Here is a 20,398-nt window from a genome sequence, read left to right on the forward strand (position 1 = left end):
TACTTACTACAGGGTTGTTTACCAGTTCATCAGTCAGATGTTTTCATTTATCTACATTTAAAATTCAATTGCTAAAACTAAAAGTTATGCCTCTAAAACACATAAATTATGAATTTAGATATTTGCAACAACATTATGACTATTCTGGATTCTGTGTAAAACTTGTGTAAATCATGTATAATGAAGTCATACCATACATAAACTCTTGTCATAACAGCATGATTTGGATAATAGCTCAGTATAAATTTGGGCTAATGGTGACATCAGATTATGTCTTTTGGCCTGTGTTGGCTATCTTTAGTCATCAAGCAGCTGTGCTGAATGGTTTCTGACGTTTGAGGTGCTTTTCAATTATTTTCACAGTTCAAAGAATTCTGAGGAGTTCAGATAAACATTTAGAAACACATAGAAGAGGTAAAGATGCATACTTCCATGTTCCCAGATAAAATAGTTATAGTGCAGAGTTAGTCGTATGATATTGGTCAGTTCTTTGCAATCTGGCTAAAATGGATACTTCCATTTAATTTAATGATGAGACATCACTTTAATGTACAAGGAAATGTGATTTAAGCTTTGGGCCCTAGGGTGAAGGACCTGTAATGATGGTACAAATAAATAAAGATGTGGTTCTGCAGGATCCAATTGATAAGAGGAAATAAAAATTGAAGAATTACTACCCACTATCAAAAATATTTCAAAGAAGAAATAGGTACACTTCAGATGTAACTAGTGGATCTCCCTTGCCACCCTCCTTCAGGGAGCATGTGGTACATTTTGGGATATTTACCAACACTTTTCTTGAGTTCATGAATACACTACAGTAAAGTTCTTTATGAACAAAAACCTGTGTTTTATTCTGCTCTACTCAAGTTTAAAAATTAACCCTTAAAAATAGTAAATCGCTTACTAGAAGATACATATGGTGCCTACCACATTATTCAGAAGGCTAAAAAATAACACATTGTCAGACTAAATGTGCAGGTTAAATGAGTGGGTTGAAATTATTTACAGATTAAATAACATACCAAAGCAAATGGACCAAAAAATATATCAAATATCTGTAAACAAAAAATTGAACTGGAATCAGCCCATTAGATTGTAAAATCTGGGGGCTTGTGCCAAAATTAGCAGCATGCGTTGGGCTAAGAAATGCCATCCTACAATGAATGGATCAGATCAAAGATCTGCAGCCCTGCCACATCCTGTCATGAATAATGGTGGATAAACAAACAACCATTGTGGAGGGGGCTCCACAAATGACCCCATCCTCAATGATGTGGGAGCCCAGCACATTAGTGCAGAAGACAAGGCTGAAGCATTTGTAACTATCTTCAGCCACAAGTGCGGAGTGGATGATCCATCTCTGCTTCCTCCTGAGGTCCCCAGCATCATACACATCAATCTTCAGCCAATTTGATTCACTCCACGTGATATCAAGAAATGGCTGAAGGTATTGCTTAATGCAAAGGCAATGGGCCCTGACAACAGCCTGGCCAAAGTACTGAAGACTTGTGAACCAGAACTAGCCATGCCACGGGCCAAGCTGTTCCAGTTCAGCTGCAATGCTGGCATCTACCTGACAATGGGGGAAACTGCCCAGGCATGTCCTGTACACAAAAAGCAGGATAATTCCAATCCAACAAATTACTGCCCATCAGCCTCCTCTTGATCATTAGCAAACTGATGGAAGGTGCTATTGACCGTGTGTGGCATCAAGGAGCCCTAGCAATTGTGAAATCAGTGGTTGCTGGAAGTGGAGCAGGGGATAGGCAAGGGGAGATGCACGGGGCAGGGGGGGAGCTCTCCACTGCTTGGAGTCTTACGTAGCACAAAGGAAGATGGCTGTGGTTGTTGGAGGCCAAACATCTCTGTCCCAGGACATCACTGCAGGAAGTCCTCAGGGTATCATAGGAAATAAGAACAGGATTCAGCCATTCGGCCTCTCAACCTGCTCTGCCATTCAGTTAGATCATGGCTGATCTTCTACTTCAACATAATTTTCCTGCACTATTTCCGTGTCCCTTGATGCTTTTACTATTTAGAAGCCTAACGATCTCTGTCTTGAACATACTCAATGACTGAGCCTCTACAGCTCTCTGGGGTAGAGAATTCCAAAGGTTTACCACCTTCTGAGAGAAGAAAGCCCTCTTTACCTCAATCCTAAATGCCCTATCTCTTATTCTGAGACTGTGTCCCCTGGTTCTAGACCCCACCCACCCCAGTCCAGTTGGGGGAAACATCCTTCCTGCATCTACCTTGCCAAGCACTAAAAAAAATCACAGGCCCAGTATCCTCAATCTGTGCTCATAGGACAATCTCAGGAATCAGCCTGGTGAACCTTCGTTGCTCCCCCTCTATGGCAAGTATATCTTTCCTTAGGTAAGGAGACCAAAACTGCACACAATACTTAGGGGTGGTTTGTCCAAAGCTCTGAACAATTGCAGCAAGACATCTTTACTCCTCTTACAATCCTCTTACAATAAAGGCTAACATACCATTTGTCTTCCTAATTGCTTGCTGCACCTGAATGCTAGCTTTCAGTAACTCATGAATAAGGACACCGAGGTCCCTTTGGACATAAACACTAAGCCTAAGCATCTTCAGCTGCTTCATCAATGACCTCTCCACCACCAAAAGGTCAGAAGTGGGGTTGTTCACTGATTGCACAATGTTGAGTACCATTCACATCTCCTCAGATACTGAAGCAGTCTGTATCCATATGCAGCAAGACCTGGACGACATTTAGGCTTTGGTTGATAAGTGGCAAGTGACGTTCACGCCATGCAAATTCCAGGCAATGACCATCTCCAACAAGAGAGAATCTAACCATCTCCCCTCATTACCATCATTGAATCCCCCACTATCAACTTTCTAGGAGTAACCATTGACCAGAAACTGAACTGGACTAGCCATATAAATATTGTGGCTATAAGCGCAGGTCAGAGGCTGGAAATTTTGAGATGGGTATCTCACCCCTGCAATCCACCATCTACAAGGCACAAATTAGGAGTGTGATGGAATACTCTCCATTTGCCTGGATGAGTGCAGCTCCAACAACACTAAAGAAGCTCGACACCATCCAGGATAAAGCAGCCTGCTTGATCACCCCATCCACCAACTTTAACATTCACCACTGATGCTCAGTGGCAGCAGTGTGTTCTGTATACAAGATTCACTACAGCAACTCGCCAAGGCTCCTTTGACAGCAGCTTCGAGACCTATGACCCCTATCACCTAGAATGACAAAGGCAGCAGATGCATGGGAACACCACCACCTGTAAGTTCTCTTCCTAGTTTTGCACCCTCCTCACTTGGAATATATTGCTGATCCTTCACATTCACTGGATCAAAAACCTGAAACTCCCTTCCCAGCAGCACTGTGGGTGCACCTGCACCAGCTGGACTGCAGTGCTTCAAGAACGTGCCCCTCCACCACAATCTCAAGGGCAGTTAAGGCTGGGCAACAAATGCTGGCCTAGCCAATGACACTCACCTCCTATCAAAGAATAATTTAAAAAGCTGCATTAGTTCTGCTTTTCACTGCTTTTTATGTTTCTCTTAATTGAATGCTAAACTTTAGAATTTCTGTTGGCAATGATTCCTTCTACAGGGCACTGGTGAGACCACATCTGGAATACTGTATACAGTATTGTCTCCGTATTTAAGGAAGGATGTAAACACATTGGAAGCAGTTCAGAGAAGGTTTACTAAGCTAATACTTGGAAGGTTGGACAGGCTAGGCTTGGGATCTCCTGGAGTTTAGAAGAATAAGAGGTGACATTATTGAAGCATATAAGACCCTAGGGGTCTTGACAGGGTAGATGTGGGGAGGATGTTTGTGGGAGAATCTAGTACTAGGGGCCACTGTTTAAAAATAAGGGGTCACCCATTTAGGGCAGAGATGAGGAGAAATTTCTTTCTCTCAGGAGATTGAAAGCCTTCCGAACTCTTTTCCGCAAAAGGCGGTGGAATCAGAATCTTTAGATGTTTCTAAGTCAGAGGTGGATGCTTTCTTGATAAGTTAGAAGGTGAAAGATTAACGGGGATAGGTGGGAATGTGGAGTGGAGGTTACAATCAGATCAGCTACGATCTTATTGAATGGCGGAGTGGGCTTGAAGGGCCGAGTGGCCTACTCCTGCTCCTGATTCGTGTGGTCATATGCTTTTTTTCCACTTCTGTAGTTCTGTTCCTTTCGACATAATGAACTCCAAGAGAATTCACACTTAAAAATTCAGGTGGCATTTATATTTCATAAATTGTGCGCACATTCTCCTTTTGAATGATTCAAATCACTTTGTGCTTCATTACTGCTTTTTTAAAATTTTAATGCTGTCAGTATCTGCAAAATGGCAGTCACCAATGGAAATTTGGTCACACATGGCGCACTCCACTGCATGTTCAAGTTTTTGTTCTGACCTTATAATTAATATTGTACTCTGACTGACATTTTGATATGACTATCATTGTTGGCATATGCTCTGTGTCCATCAGTCATGCTTAAGTAAATGGACAATCTGCAAAGTGATCACTACAAGTATTGGTGAAAATATAGCATTGCTTGAAGTGTAGTTTTGGTAATTAAAATTTGAAGAGTGACAACTGCAATCAATGATCATTATAAAAACATTCTACAGTAAAATCATTTCTTTTGAAGGAGCAGTGCTATTAACAGTTCTTAGAGGCAAAGTGGTTTGAAATTATGGCTTAATTTTCACATGTTCTTCCAATCGGGCTTCACACCAGATCGTGAATAGAAATCATAACTGCATCTGTCAAGCCACACATGGTAATGTTTCAAATAGATAATTCTAGTCATCAAAGTAACTTTATGTTAATTAGTCTCTGAATACAAAGCAGATTGCTTCTTGTTTTTCATTTTGAAGGAATATATTTCATTTGAACTTTTCAAAAATATAAAATGAAGGCAGAAAACACTCTATTTGTCAGAGTATGAGCATGGTATATGGAGTGAGCTATATGATCTTTGATTTAAGCTTCAAGTAATGCTCTGAAGACCTTCAAGACTGTGTTTGGAGCACATTGGTTCTCTGGACATTCGTCACCATGATCTGAACATAGCTGACAATTGCAATCCTGGTGAATCCATGTTAGCAGGGAAATATTTAGCTCCCAGGTTTGTTAGAACAGGTACCTTTATGTAGTGCACAACTGTTTTGCTATGTCAGAGATTTATGCAGTTCTACTTCTGTAGTTTTGTTTCTGCTGTATAATCATGATTTCCAGAGAAGATCAAATATGTAAGAGAAAGGAAAACTATTGGTTATGTTTTACTGTTTTTAAAATTTGCTTCTTTGTTAAAATTAGGCAAGAAATTCAGTATTCATTATTTTTTATGGGATGGGCATCACCAGCTAGGCCAGCATTTATTGCCCATCCCTAATTGCCCTTGAAAAGGTGGTGGTGGGCTGACTTCTTGAGCTCCTGCACTCCATGTGTTGTAGGAACACCCACATTGCTGTTAGGGAGTTCCAGGATTTTTCCGCAGCAGCATTGAAGGAACAGCGACGTAGTTCCAAGTCAGGATGGTGTATGACTTGGAGGGGAACTTGCAGGTGGTGGTGTTTCCATGCATCTGCTGCCCTTGTCCTTCTAGGTGGTAGAGGTCAGGGGTTTAGAAGGTGCTGATGAAGGAGCCTTGGCGGGTTGCTGCATTGCATCTTGTAAATATATACACTGCTGCCACTGTGCATCAGTGGTGGAGAGAGTGAATGTTCACAGTGGTGGATGGGATGCCAATCATGCGGGCTGCTTGTCTTGGATGGTGTCGAGCTCCTTGAGTGTTGTTGAAGCTGAGCTCATCCAATCAAATGGAGAGTATTGCATCACAGTCCTGACTTGTGCCTTGTGGATAGTCATCGGGGAATCAGGAGGTGAGTTACTCACCGCAGAATTCCCAGCCTCTGACTTAATATTGTAAGCACAATATTTATATGGCCAGTTCAGTTTCTGGTCAATGGTAATCCCCAGGATGTTGCTAGAGGGGGATTCAGCAATGGTAATGCCATTGAATGTCAAGGGGAGATGCTTAGATTCTCCCTAGTTGCAGATGGTCATTGCCTGGCACTGGTGTGGAGTGAATGTTATTTGCTACTTATCAGATCAGATCTTGCTGCATATGGATATGGACTGTTTCAGTGTCTGAGGAGTTGTGAATGCTGCTGGACATTGTGCAATCATCAGTGAACATCCCCACTTTTGACCTTATGATGGAAGGGAGGTCATTGATGAAGCTGCTGAAAATGGTTGGGCCCAGGGCACTACCCTGCGGAAGCCCTGGGACTGAGATGAATGATCTCCAACAACCACAACCATTTTCCTTTGTGCTACGTGTGACCCCAACCAGCGGAAAGTTTTCCACCTGATTTCCATTGACTGCAGTTTACCTAGGACTCCTTGATACCACACTCTATCAAATGGTTCCTTGATGTCAAGTGTCTTCACTCTCATCTCATCTCTTGAGTTCAGCTCTTTTGTCCATGTTTGGACCGAGGTGGTAATGAGGTCAGGAGCTGCATGGCCGTGGCATAACCCAAACTGAGCGTCAGTGAGCAGGTTATTGCTGTGTGACTGCTGTTTGATAGCACTGTCGATGACCCCTTCCATCACTTTGCTGGTGATTGAGAGTAGACTGATGGGATGGCAGTTGGCTGGGTCGGATTTATCCTGCTTTCTATGGACAGGACACACCTGGACAGTTGTCCACATTGGCTGGTAGATGCCAGTGTTGTAGCTGTACCGCTTGGCTAAGATCACGACTAATTCTGGAGCACAAGTCTTCACTACTATTGCTGGAATGTTGTCAGGGTCCATAGCCTTTACAGTATCCAGTGTCTTCAGCCATTTCTTGTTATCATGTGGAGTGGATTGAATTGGCTGAAGACTGGCCTCTATGATGCTGGGGACCTCCAGAGGAGGCTGAGATGGATCATCCGCTTGGTACTTCTGGCTGAAGGTGGTTGCAAATTATGCTGAGCTCCCATATCATTGAGGATGATAATATCTTTGGAGCCTCCTCCTTCTCCAGTTAGTTACTTAATTGGTTACCACCATTCACGACTGGATGTGGCAAGAACTGTAGAGTTTAGATCTGATCCATTGGTTGAAGGATCACTTAACTCAGTCTATTGTATGCTGCTTCCGCTGTTTGGCATGCAAGTAGTACCTTATTTTAGGTATGCCTCGTGCTGTGCTGTCACCACAACATGATGAAGGGTTTCTTTGATGTGAAGATGAGACTTCGTCTCCACCAGGACTATGCAGTGGTCACTCCTACCAGTACTATCATGGACATATGGACCTGTGACAAGTAGATTGGTGAGGTGAGGTCAAGTAGGCTTTTCCCTCTTGTTGGTTCCCATACCACGCAGCAAATTCAGCGAATATGTCCTTTAGGACTTTACCAGCTCGGTCAGTAGAGGTGCTACTGAGCCACTCTTGGTGATGGACATTGAAGTGTTGACAGGGCTGGGTGTGCTATTGTCATTTCTGATGTCTAGGTCGATGCTGTGTGGGCCATCTGGTTTCATTATCTGTATTGGTTTGATACAACTGAACGGCTTGTTGAGAGGGCATTTGAGAAGCAACCACATTATTGTGAATCTTGAGCCACATGTAGGCCAGACCAGGTAAGGAACGGCAGATTTCCTTGCCTAAAGGATATTAGTGAACCAGATGGCTTTTTACAACAATCAGCAAGGTTTTATGGTCACCATTAATGAATCTAGCTTTTTAATTCCAGATTTATTAATTGAATTTAAATTCCATCAGTTGCCATGGTGGGATTTGAACCCTTATGCCCAGAACATTAGCTTGGGCCTCTGGATTGCTAGTCCTGTGACATTACCACTACACCACCACCTCCCAGTTGGGTGTTCTCAGTCAGGTTGCTGTTGTTCCACATTTTCACTCAGCTTGGATGTAACAGCTGTCGCTTTTGGGATGCATGTGCTGATTTAGGCATCAAGTGACAGATTGCTGGCGATTTGTGGAGCCGAGATATGTGAAGCTATCAACAGTGTCCTGCATCATATTGTTACTGCTAATAAATGGTGGTATGGCCACATGCTGGACTGTGATCTTTGTCTTCCTGATGCTGATGCTCAGACCAAACTCTTTTTACATGTGTGAGAGAGCCTGTCCATTTGCTGCTGAAGGTGCGACATTGTCAGCTTAGAGCAACTTTGATGAGGACTCGGTGCAGTTTTATCATGGATTTAAGGCGAGTGATGTTGAACAACCTTCCATCAGTTCTGGTTGTTAGTAAATGTAGAATAAAGGGTTAATGTCAGGAGCACTGGTATAACTACTGATGTAACTATAATGCAATGTCACATGACTAAGAAACTGAGATCTGGTGGGAAGCAGAAGTACAACTTCGTGCAGAGTGCTGAGATGAAAATAGATCTGTAAATAAACAGGAATGGTTTTTTACAAATAGCAGTCTATGGTGGTATCCTTAGGGTAACAGGCAAACCCTAAAGAAACTTTGTCTAGGCCCCAAACTCAAGATGAGACATGGTGACAGTGGAGAGAGCATAACAATCCTGTTATGACCAGATGAGAAGGAGTGAACTGATCCTCCTCTATTCAGCCTCTTTGGTTGGTCACAACAAGGGTTTAATGTTTCATTCATGAGGTAATGCCTTTTCCAAATCCAAATGTATTTAACTATTTAAGCAGTGAGCGATAAGGAGCCAATGAGGCAAGGTTTTCTTGAGCTAAAGAAAGAGCAAAGGAAAAATAATAAAAATGCGATGTCAAGCATTCGGCCCTCATGCAGTCATTTGGACAAACACACACTCTCCCTCTCTTTCTCACACACACACAAACACACACACACACACACGTATCAGAGATAAGGGAAATTAGAGTCCAACAAAAAAACGTTCAAAAAATATACAGGTAAGAGTCCTTTGATTGTCCTTGAGGTGTAGATTTTTCAATGTTGTGGCCAATTTGGATTAACTGGTTTCATGGATGTGGTCAGATATAGAAGATGTTGCAGTTATTACAAAATCTTGGCTCTCTGGTAGTTTTCTGGTAATGTTGACTTCTCGAACCAGCTAATACACTTGTTCGAGAAAAGTGGGTTCTCACCATCAAAACTATTCATGGGAAGATGGCTGTGAACATAACTTGTAGCTCTACAATGAACACGCCAATATAACATTACCTCAGCTGATTGTGAGAAAGTTAGGAAGCATGAGGGGAAACAAAGGGAAGTCAAGCTCATAACTTCAACTTTGGGCACAGAGCACAAGACTTGAAAATCTTCAGCCTGGGGATTGTGTGTGGATATGAGATCAACAGAAAGAAGGCATTGTAATAGAAGGAATCCCATGCCAAGATCTTATAGAATTGAGATAGACCGGAGAAATATCAGAAGGAACTGAAGAGCCTTGATATCATTAGGAATGAAACTAATGAAACCTTGGACATAACATTTAGATTTGAATGGAGACAAGGAACCAGATAAAAGTGGAACCTCTACAACCACCCAGGTGGAAGACACTCCTATTGAATGATGAGAGAGTGCAGTTTGCCTTCAACCTCAAAATGAAATGAGGACCAGATGAGGGAGATTGGTTAAGGCACCACAGGGACTAATCCTGTGAAGTCTGCGATTTTGGGGGGAGATGTAGCAGGATGTATATAGTGGAAAAAGACTTGGGGGGCTGGGGTGTAGAGTAAAGGGTTAACATCAGGAGTCAGGTCAATGAATATATTCAAAGCTGAAATAGACAAATTTTTAATCGACAAGGGAATGAAGGGTTTTGGGGGACTGGTAGAAAAGTGGAGTTGAGGCAACATCAAATCAGTCATGTTCTTATTGACTGGCAGAGCAGGCTTAAGGGGTTGAATGGCCTACTGCTGCTCCTGTTTCTTATGTTCTTATGGTGCACACCACGGAATGATTTGCAATATGTTCAGTATTGTGGTAGCTGTGTGTATTGAGAATCGTGTTCAGTGAGTCAAATCTGGTGATGATCAGATCAGGCTGGTGCCAATGCCCTGATCTTGGATGTCTCCAGGACACCTTGTTGCATGGTTTGTTCTGAAAGGTGTTACTTACACAAAACTCTTGGCAGCAATAACGTAGTAGTCTCTGTCTATTCGCATTTACCTTTCCTAAGCTATGATGTCTGAGGCAGGAGGACCATATCTCATGGTCTATGGCCACTTTTGTATTGATATGCCCAATAAGTAAAATATGTTCTGATTTAGAGATTCTGCTGATTGCAGTGTTAAGCTCCTCATAGAACTGGTCATTTGCCTTTATAGTGGAGCATAGCATTGAAGTATAGATGCTCATGAGGTTCATTAGCCTTGTTTGAGTTGAGAGTTCGATGGACAGAATATATTTCTACCATTTTACCTTCCTTCCAGTGAAACCTACACCTGGCTCACTTGTTTTTTCTGAATGAGACCTGTCAGATGAGCATGTAATGTTTTTCTTTCAGTGATCCGTTCTCAGCAAGCCTACTCTCTGGTAGGGAAGCTATGTCAATGTTCAGCCTGTCAACTTCCATGTGAATCACAGTTGTCTTGCATGTGTTGTTGACCAGCTGTATGTCATCTGTCAATCCAGTCCACATGGTCTTGACATTTAGCTTGCCAATCACAGAGTTGGCACCTTCTTTCTTTTTGTTTATTTCATTTGTTTGCCTGATGCAGTGGGTTCCATCCACTTGTTGAGCAGAGAATCTAAGCTTCAAGCACCCACTGAATCAGATGGACTGTGGAGGGTTAGCACCTTACTATTCAGGGCTTACCTGACTTGAGGTGGCAGGGGCTGATCAGTGGGACACAATGGTCCCTCCCACTGTAGCCCCCATTCTCCACACCAGTAAAAGTTGGGCTTATCACTTGTAACTGCTGTTTCCCATGTTAACGCTCTGCAGCGAAACTGAAATGTCCTCTTTGGGGCGCAAGCCTGGGCACAATTTATGGAGACACTGGATTGCCCAAACTTCAGGGTTTCCCTCCCCAATGAGTCCAAAGGAATGCAAAGCACTACATTTGGCACCGGCTTGGTTGCAGGAGTTGCTGGAAAGATGACATATTTGGGCATCAGTTCGCCTTTGGGGCTGCACTCCAGATTTTTTGTCAGGGTTTACTCACTTAGCCTTCAACTCTCCTGAGGTATCCACAAGGTGCTGCCCATAGTTGGGGTTTTGGTACATGAGTGCCAAGACGTGTTCACATGCCTGTGGGCTTGCAGACTGTATGGCCTGAATAATACTCTCCCAGATCAGGACTGTTCCCCGCAGTGCCGAACATAGTATGGGGTGTGATGACTCAGGCGGCATTTCTGACATCATCACGCTGTTTTACGATAATATGTTATGCAGGCGGGGCAAAAAGTTGGAAACCCGCTTGCGTTATTTAAATGTCAATTGAGAAAATAATTAACGACCCAAATGACAGCAATAATATGCTCTGAAGGCAATAATACATCTTCAGGGTGAGAATCACACCATATGGGGAATCTGTTTTTTAATGGTCAAGCTTGTTTGAGCAGGTTTTAAAAGTGCAACTGAGACCAGTGTCTCATGTGACTGAGCGGACTAACCATTTGGAGATTGTTTGATTTGGAGGACTTTCTTCTGATTCGGAAGGCTCTTCTGAGTGATTTTTTTTTCCTGGCTATTTCTCAGTGATATAAAGCCTCCAAGACAAATAGGCATTGTGGTCTCAGTTGGAGACTCAACCACCAGTGAGGAGGAGAGAAGGATTAGAAGAAGGAGGAGGAGAAGGGAAGCTCAGGATGCTGTGGTATTGCAGGAAAGGGACAAAGCAGCGCCAGACCCCGAGGATCAGGAGGCACTCTGAGAATGCCAGCAGAGGCACAGATGATCTTATGCTGCCCCTGGAGTATACAAGCAGAGATTTACGCTACCTGCAACCGACCGAGACTCAATGCAGTAGAAGACTCAGGCTTTCAAGAGCCACAGTAATGCCACTTCGTGAGCTGCTGGCAGCAGAGATCACATCCAATTGCATTGTGGACTACATTGAAGGTCACTGTCACGCCAAACTTCTTCGCAACAGGCTCATTCCAGGCAGCCTGTGGAGACCTTAGTGCCATTACATAGCCTGTTGCACACCATTGCATAAAGGTCTTCACAGGCGCAATGTTCCGAAGGGCTGGGAATTACATCTTCACACAGGATGTCACGAGTCACTTGGATAGTGCCCAAGGATTTGCAGTGATTGCAGGTTTCCTCAGGAATGCGCAGACATTGCCATAAAGGTTCCTGCTAGACGGCCATGCACCTTCCTAAACATAAAGAGCTTTCACTCGCTCAACGCTTAGCTGGTATGCGACCATAATCGGTGGATCATGCAGGTGTGCACCAAGTATCCGGGCAGTCACGACTCCTACATCCTTAGGAACTCCTAGATTCCTGACTTTTTCACCAGTCCTGATTCCTTGGAGGGATGACTAATAGGTGACAAGGGCAATCCACTGAAAAGATGGATAATGATGCCTGTAAAGGTGCCCAAGACTGACATAGAGAGGAGGTACAGTGAGAACTATGACAGAACCAGGACCATAGTGGAGTAGACCATTGGTATCCTAAAAATTCCAATGCCTGGACAGATCTGGAAGAGCATTACAGTACTCCCCCTCACAGCCTCCCTGATGGCCATGGCTTGCTGTGCATGGCACAATATTCAAAGTGGAGATGACCTGGAGGATGAGAGCACGCCAATCCTCTGAGGATAAGGGAGATGAAGAGTTGAGGGACCACGGTGATGTTCCTGCTGATGGTCCTGGCCGTAATCGAATGGGTGGCCGTGACACCAAGCACGCTTTAATATGGCAAGGGTTTTAATAGTGCACCTTGCCACTGCAAGATTTGGGGAAATCTTGGCCTTCCTTTTCTCATGTGCCTTGAGAGATTCCTGTCGCCCTTATATCCACACATTACCCATCACCCCACATGAGAACACAATTCATCCTGCCCTTCCTCAACCTTTTACTGTTTTCCTCAACCTCCAGACATTCACATAGCCACAGCAATTAATAGCAACATCAGCATGAGGGAATATGAGATGTGTGCTTATCCTCAAGCTTCAAAGGAGTAATAACATGAATAAATCATAAGCTCACCCATGTGCTCCTTTTTGTGAGTAAAGTGGATATTTAGTAACACAATTACAAGGGCCCTGGCACAGTGTTTCCCCCCTCGCTTGTGGCTGCACTGGAGAGAGGTGGCTGATCTGGCACCTTCCTTGCTCTGGATGATCACAGTGGCTGTCCTCTGTGCAGCTGTGGCCTTGAGTGGCTCAGTTTGCCCCTCCAGGACAATGACCAATATGCCCATGGAAGAAGCTTGGTGCTCTGAGGAGTAGGTGAACACAGCACTCATGACCCATATGGACACCTCTACAGTCCATGCTAGAGCATGCAACCCCTCTGGTATACCTGCCAAGTCTTCTCGGACCTCGCGCTGGACATCCAAAATCTGCCGTCTTACGGATGACTCCAGAGGCTCATCATCCAACTTGGAATCAGTCTCTGGATCACCCTGGACTGTCCTCCGACTGCCCAGAGCTTGCTCCACTACACTCTTGGCAGCTGCATGTGTGAATGTGAAACACTCACCGTTGTGTACATGACCCCTTTCCGGCCGACGTGCCAGAATCTGTTATGATGCTGGGTACAGTGAGAGGATGTGACGCTGCATCCTCTGAGGGTTCTTCTACCTCCTCAAAGGAGGGTTGCTGGATGACTTCTGGTGGAGCTCGCACTGAAGACGCTTCTCTTGTAACAGAGAGACATCAGTAAGGAGGTAATTGGGTATCAAATAGCTTTCCACATCAGCCCTGTTACACAATGCACATTAACTGTAGCACTGTCCGACATAAGCGATTAAACTCCACAGATACATTGTACCCTTGAGCAATGATATGCAGCTTCAGATGATGTACGGGCTCTCTCACGGGCGTTGCCGGCTTGCTTCTCCTGAAAAGATTTGGCACAGAGCATTCATCAAAAATTTCAAACAATCATATGGCATGCCTCCAACCCATTATCAGATCAGCGTGTGCCAGCCTGGAGCCTATGCTTATGTGTCATAAGGTGGTCCTGCAAACCACCTGCCTTATAATTTGATCATTGCTTGAAACACACAATGGCATGGTCTAGGACAGCTGTGTCTTTGTGCAATACATGCTACCTTTGAGGAGCATCAAATCTCAATTACCTCCTGCATTCATTAGTGAGACCTGTAACACACTAGTCAAGATTGCTCACTGAGGCCATACTCACCCTGGCTGACCTTATATGGTCATTGAGCCTTTTCTGGCACTGGGACCAAGTCCTTCTCACTGTTGGCCACCTCGGCCACTTGCTCCTATGCAGCACGGGTCTGGTTAGGCTTGCTCTTCTTGCCAGCGGTTGGCATGAGCGGCTCACATCGGTTAGAAATTGTACGCAGGAGGGCTCCAAGGGAGACCTCTCAGAATCTAGCGGCTGGTTTGGCCCTTCTAGTATGCCACTCACCTCACTCTAATGTTGCAGACTTCCATGTTTGGAAGCATGTAACAAACGTACAACTTCTCAATGCCAAAAGTTGGGAGGCTCGCTGAAATTTACAAGTTCTGTTACCTATGAAGAGTGACATGGTTTGCAGAGAATACCTAAAATTTAAATGCACTTACCTTGCAAGACTGGAAAATGCAGAAATCGTCTCTCTCAAATAGATCAACAAGATTGCTCATCTGATAGGTCATAGCCTGCAGCCTCCGGACATCCTGCTTTCCAGCACTCATTGGGCGGGATGAAGGCCTGTAACCCGCCCTTGCCATTAACTGGCGGAAATTAACGTATTATTGGGCGCACTTCATTGGTGGGCCCTGAAGTCTGAACACTGCCTACTTCCGGGTGCAGAAGCCGTCGTCGTGCTTGACCGTGTTATTCAGCCCTGTGTTTAGAGGCTACATGTTCGCCAATTTCTTCTGAAGCTTTAGCCTGGGACCATGAGAAACCCCGTCTCCGTGTGCCGCCACAAAGAGGCACAGCTGAAAACTTGCTGATGGAGAGGCTGTGTTCCGATGGTGAGGGACTTAAACCTTTGGCTCCCTTTTATGCTTTGCAACCATATTATGGTGTAGGCTGAAAATGAAAGCCAAACTAGCACACAAAAGAGAAAAGCATGCTAACTCTTTGTGCCCATGCACTAGACACATCACTTCAACCTGTTGGTCAATTAAGGGGAAAGATCTAAATTTGGAAGTTAGACCAAAGGAACGCACCACACACACATTTTACCTGGATTAGAAAATCAGGGCTAATGGTCTGAAGTTTAATTTAAAAATAATGGGTGGATTTGCATGGGGTTGGGGTTAAAGTCTCAGAAGTTTGTTTCCGAGCCAAACCTTCCTCAAACCCTTCCACTTTCAGCTTTTTCTGAGGTCAGAGAGTAGGCAGGCAGGCAGATGACGAAGCTGATCCACGGAAGTGGGTTTCAACTTTCAAACATGATAATGAGGCTCTTTCAGCTTTTGATGAGTAACCGCTGTTGACCAGGTTTCCTGAGTGTCATACAGATTAGTAGCTTCCACAGGGCGAGATAAGTGCCTTCACACCTTACTCCTGGATTCAGGTGCCTGCCTGAGAAGCCAATGTGAGTAAGTCCTCCCTCCAAAGACCTTATTTCCACCAGACCACTGGTCCTTCTACTACTGTCAGGCCCTGATCTGCTCCCTCACCTCCCCACTCTCCCCAGCCAAGACTTCTGATTTTCCCCTACCATGAAGCCTATGACCTCCCTCACTGGGATCAGCAGGCCCTCAAATTGCTCCCCCCACCTTCCATGTGGGCTTACCTGCTGCTGAAGTCATCAGTGACTAACGCCAAGCCCAACTAATCAAGGACTGTTGTAACCTTACTATTCTGTAGATTGAACACAAATTGTGTTTTCTTCAGTTGGAATATAATGTTGAAATCACTGATTTGTAAAGTGTAACATTATTCTCAGTTGCTCATTTTTCTTCACCTCAAAGGAATTAGGTTTACTTGAATTTATTATTAAAAAGCTTATAATCAGCATCAAACTGCAGCAAAAAAATAACTCCACAATTGACAAGTGATGTTTTCTTCAGCCCAGCAGAGAATCTGATTTGAGTAACATTTTTTTTGTAATCGATGTCTTCTACGCTCCTCTAAAGTTAGGCCAAACGATATAATTTGGGGATATAATGTGGGTATCACCCTTAGAAAAGTTTTTATCATTGATATGCACCAACGATGGTGGTGCTTTTGCATTGTATTTAAGACTCCCAACATGAGATTGAGGGCCAGTTCATTCTTTTTCTCACCAAGGAACATTGTTCTCTGCTCCTGTGCTTTGTTATTTGTTGTTTCCTTTAAGGACGTTCATTTTTGAAAGTTAGTTATTTTTGTTGTAGAAGATTATGTTTTATAAAGTTAATCTGCTTAATTATTTAAAGTTACTTGTTTGTAAACATTTTTAGCTTTGAACAATGCTGTGTAATTTGTGTTGCTCCTTGAGATTATTTGCTTTTTGGTCACAGCCATTTTAATGCATATTGCTGCTGGTACTTTACTCAAGACCCTGTGTTGACTGCTGCAGGAGTAATTACGACAGCTGGTAGCAGCCAAGAAAGTTCCCCTAAGAGGTGCTGTTCAGCATTTGTGAGTCTTTCAGTCTCATTGGATTGCTTCTGATAGTGCTGAGTTGGATTAGAGTTGTGAGTAGTACTGAGCAAAACGTTGGCAGGCGTAGGTGCTGAAGCTAGGAGGAACGTGCCATGTGATCTCTATCCAATCACAGGCAAGTATATGTAATTATAATAAAGCAGTACTCCCACTACACTGTCTAGCTTGGATTAAGCTAGCATGCCTGAATCAATATTCCATTGAAGTGAATGGTAAAATTTAAAAAATATCCAAACATAATAGAAAAACATGACATAAATATCATGATGGAAAACTGGAAAGAATGAAATATTACAGCTTGTAAGTATACTTTAAGTTGCATTGATAGCATGGCCTTACCAATGATGTTTAAAGGGCAACACCTGTTAGGATCTGAATATAGAACAAAACAAATTATGACAAGTATCATGCTATCATGTTTCCTCTCTATACTTTCTCCAGATTCTATCTCTACGTTCTGTACAAAATTGACTTCTCTTAATGTCTTCAGACTTAGCTTTGCTGAGATTGTCACTTCAGCCTTTGCAAATAATATCAAAGAAATGAATTTGCCTGTAGATCAGTTTTTGCACCCATTTGCTCTGTTTTAGCTAATTGCAGAAGTACTTCACCATTAAATCCATTCACTTTCATTAATTACATTAAGTTGCATTATTTGAGGACCTCTCTAATTTAATTTACATAATTTGAAACCATATGCAAGCAAGTTGGCTACTTTAGACTTCTCTGTTGTTGTGTCTCTTCTTTTCAGTGTTTTTTTAATTTTCTTCACTGATCTTCTAGGCCCAGGTAGCCAGTCAGTCAGCACTTTGTTTTCTTGCTGTAAATGTGAATTTTTACATTTAACATTAACTGTCCCACTCCATTCTGGAATCTGCTTGACTGCTTTGCAAGCAGGCGGCATTTTCCACCTCTTCTGAAAGAATGACCGAGGTTGAGGAGATTACAATTCCAAAAGACAAAGCTATAATAATGCATGAGAAATTACACTTATGTTTCTTCCTTTTTTCTGTCGGATTTACTATCACGGCAAAATATAGGAACATAGGAAATACGAACAGGAATAGGCCTTTCGGCCCCTCGAGCCTGCTCTGCCATTCAACATGATCACAGCTGATCTTCTACCTGAATGCCATTTACTCGCACTATCCCCATATCACTTGTTATCTTTAATAACTAGAAATCTCTCCATCTCTGTCTTGAGCATACTCAATGACTGATCCTCCCACAGGCTTCTGAATGAGAGAATTCCAAAGATTCACTACACTCTGAGTGAAGAAATTCCTCTTCATCTCGGTCCTAATGGTCCACCTCTTATTCTGAGATTGTGACCCCAGTTCTAGAACTCCAGCCAGGAGAAACGTTCTTCCTACATCTACTCTCTCTCTCGAGCCCTATAAGAATTTTGTATGTCTCAATGAGGTCACCTCTCATTCTTCTAAACCCCAGAGAATATGCTATGGCCTTGCTGATGTGAGTAGTAATAAAAGGTCTTTAATATAGCTAGGATTTAAAAAAATATATATCTATTTTGGCGCATTGGTTTTTTTATGTTGATGGTAAGTATTTGGCATTAATGCCTAGCAAAGGGATTAGAACTATTTTGTTGAAATAATCAGGACATCAATATATGCTGCTTGATATAAGTAGGATTATAGTTTTTTTCATTCTTTCCTGGGATTTGAGCATTAATGGCAAGGCCAGCATTTGCTGCCCATCACTAATTGCCCTCAAGAAGGGGTGGTAAGCCACCTTCCTGGACTGGCGCAGTCTATCTGGTGTATGTACATCCACAGTGCTGTTATTTTCCTTTTTGTAATATTTTTATCAAGCAACCAGAGATGTTGATGTTATGATCCCCAGCTGAGGTTACCCCTGGGCAAGCCTGATCCCAGAGTGGAACCCAGCTTGTTAGAACCTTTAGTAATTATGGTTTTATTTAGTGTTTAATGTACCTTTTAAGAATAATACTTGTTAGGCAAGATCACATGATCTGTTGTAACCAACAGGAGAGCAGTGTGGGCTATCTAGAGTCAGTGTAGAGACAGAGTTGGGGTTGAAAGTAGATGTGTAGTGGCTGCTGAGTATTTTGTAAATAAACTTAAAGTTTTCGCCCCAGAAGTGTCTGCAGGTCAACTCTATCGTTAATAGCACAACTCAGCCACCCTACAATAAACTGGCGATGAGGATAAAACGGGATTGAACAGAAGAAATCAAGTTAAAGAGCTTGGAACTATACCTCACCCAGTGATTGTAAGTAGCAAGCTCCTTTAGAATTGAAGAGGTTATCCCCTTTCAAAATGTCACAATTTTGGAGAATTGATCCTTTTGAACTTCCCACAGATGATTGGTCTCAATACATAGAACGCCTCATGTTCTTTTTTCAAGTGAATGAGATTACGGGGGAAGAGAAGAGGCGAGTGAACCTCTTGAACACTTGTGGGAGCAAAACCTACAGCTTGATTTGAAGTTTGACGGTACCCAGTGCCCCAGATTCGAAAAATTTCGATTAATTGGTGGACCTCGTGAAGGGTCATTTTCGCCCAAAGCCCTCAGTCATGATGCAGAGAAATAGAGACAATTGCACGCTACGTGGAAAATTTGGAGCAGCTAAAGGAACATTGTGAGTTCAATATGACTCTGAACGGCATGCTTAGAAATCATTTAGTGTGTGGTATGAAAGAGGGTACTATTCAGAAAAGATTATTGTCTGAAGTGAACCTGGATTTCAAGAAGGCGCTACAGATAGCGCTGGATATGGAAAGTGTAGTAAGAGATTCAAAAGCAATACAGGGTGCGCAAAATGGCACTGTCTTCCACATTCAGTGAGAAACCTCAACCGAAAGGGGCATGATAAAGCAAGACTCTGCCAAGAAGTGGGAAACAGCCCCCACTAGCCGAAGAATAAAGAAAAATAACTTAACAGCAGAATTGAAGAATAATTTTGATAGTGGTGGAGACAATCAGTCTTTTAGTGATTAGCAGTTTAAAAAAATCGAATGCTACTATTGTCATAGAAATGGACATACGATGAGACAGTGGAAACAATCAATCTTTTAGTGATTAGCAGTTTAAAAAAATCAAATGCTACTATTGTCATAGAAATGGACATATGATGAGACAATGCAGGGAAAAATCCGAGCAGGTTTGTAAATAAAAGAAGAAGCCCAATGAAATCTACAATGTAGAAAAGCTTGAAACAACAAATTCAGACATTTACTCATTGAAAGTTGGAAAGACAGAACCAATATTTGTCACAGTGAAAGTAAATGGCAAACCTGTTAGAATGGAAGTGGACACGGGAGCTTCCACTACAGTAATTGGGGAATATATCTTCAGATATTTGAAGAATGGTGAACATCAATTAAGGTTAGAAGAAACAAATTCCAAGCTAAAAACATATATGGGTGAAAACATTCAAGTAAAAGGCATTAGCAGAGTAATTGTCCATTATGGAAGCCAAGTGGCAAAGCTGCAAGTGTTAGCATTGAGGATCAAGCCTTCTAGAGTGAAATTGGCTAAGGGAAATCAACCTTGATTGGCCACTGGGATTCCCAAAGAAAGCTGGAAATGTTCCTGTTTTGAAAAAGGAGTGTGTAAGGTCTCAACAACCTTAAGAAATACAGGCTGTCTTAAGCCAAAACCTGGAAGGAGCTCGAAGAGACCGTGATTGGTGACAGAGTTTC

The 20,398-nt window shown here is 42.9% G+C and overlaps 1 protein-coding gene across 6 annotated transcripts in view; it reads left to right on the forward strand.

Moving 5' to 3' along the window:
* LOC121289819 (CAP-Gly domain-containing linker protein 4-like) overlaps positions 1–20,398 on the forward strand; it is a 362,767-nt gene that overhangs the window by 71,162 nt on the left and 271,207 nt on the right. The window contains exon 1 of one of the 6 annotated variants that reach the window (XM_041209729.1): positions 19,196–19,335. The exons of the other annotated variants lie outside the window; for them this stretch is intronic. The gene's annotated coding sequence lies outside the window, so the exon portion shown is untranslated. Of the gene's footprint in view, positions 1–19,195; positions 19,336–20,398 lie in introns of those variants that run through there. 6 annotated transcript variants of the gene reach the window in all.

Source organism: Carcharodon carcharias, chromosome 2 (genome assembly GCF_017639515.1).
Source record: "Carcharodon carcharias isolate sCarCar2 chromosome 2, sCarCar2.pri, whole genome shotgun sequence".
In the NCBI taxonomy this organism is placed as follows: domain Eukaryota; kingdom Metazoa; phylum Chordata; class Chondrichthyes; order Lamniformes; family Lamnidae; genus Carcharodon; species Carcharodon carcharias.